Below are 1,306 nucleotides of genomic sequence, written 5' to 3'. Positions count from 1 at the left end.
GTTGCCAGTAAGGGCTGCTCCCTCTGCTTCCTGAGAATTGCCAAGAGGTCCAGAAAGCCCGGATGAGGCCAGTTTGAATAGCCAAGGCTTCATTCATATCTTAAGTCCAGCAGATGAAGGTTTGCTGGTCAGGGATTCCATTTGTTTCTAGACTTCTTGAAAAATAATTATTATTTCTTCCCAGTGATCAAAGTAAATCATGCCCTATTGTGCACAATTTGGGCTAGACAGAAAAGCGTAACAAAGACGATGGAAACTTCCTCTAATCCCTTGGTAGAGACACTGCCGTTAACATTCTGACACATGTCTTCCTAGCCTGTAATAAAAGTGTACATAGCATAGCAGTTAAAAGGGTAGGACAGGTCTGGCTATCCCAGTTCAAATCTGTGCCCTGTAACATTACCTATGTCATTTTATGCTTTTTTTTTTTTAAGTCCTAGGGATCAAACCCACAGTCTTGCACATGCTAGTCAAGACTCTACTCCTGAGCTCCATCCCCAACCCCTAGCTGTGTTATTTTAGAAAAGTTATTTAACCTCTCTGCGTCTCAGCTTTCTCATCTGTAAAATGGGGATATGAATGCCATGTGCCTTATGGGGAAAGTACAAGAATTGAATGAGATTATGCCACTAAGTAAGTGCTGGCACATAGTAATTGCTCAATGAAATCTATCTATTCCAGTATTTCCCTTTATTACCGTTTAGACTAGACGCCTTAAAAAATTTGAATCCAACTTCTTTTCTCACCCAATATTCTCCTGTGAGCATTTTCTTATGTTATTAAAAACTCTTACAGAACCTTCTTCTAAATGACTTCAGAATTTTGGATCCTATGGATTCATTATAACTTATTCTTGTCATGGATATCAATACTCCTCTCAGGTTTTTGTTAATGTAAATAATACTGCAATGAACATCTTCGTCAGGGGACTGTTAATTTGTAATATTTTGTTGTTGTTGTGAAAGTAAAATATACTCACTATACAAAGAAATAAAAATACAGGAGAATGTAAAGAAGAAAATTAAAGTTGAAAGAGAGAGAGAGAGAGAGAGAGAGAGAGAGAGAGAGAGAGAGAGAGAGAGAGAGAGAGGGGAGAGGCTCTAGCCAGGAGGAAGGTGGGTCTGGCCCAGTGTACCGTCTGTCTTCAAGGCTCTATCCAGCGCCTGGCAGCCTAAACATGGCCAGAGATAAATAGCAACCCGGGACAATATGAGGGATGTCACAGAGCTTCAAGTGATTAATTGCCAACTAAGCACTACAAGTTCCCTAACCAGCACAGCTTGCTCCAAGTGACCAGCTGAGACAT

Source organism: Sciurus carolinensis, chromosome X (assembly GCF_902686445.1).
Source record: "Sciurus carolinensis chromosome X, mSciCar1.2, whole genome shotgun sequence".
In the NCBI taxonomy this organism is placed as follows: Eukaryota; Metazoa; Chordata; class Mammalia; order Rodentia; family Sciuridae; genus Sciurus; species Sciurus carolinensis.
The sequence above is the reverse complement of the archived record's forward strand: the minus strand, read 5'-3'. Positions refer to the sequence as shown.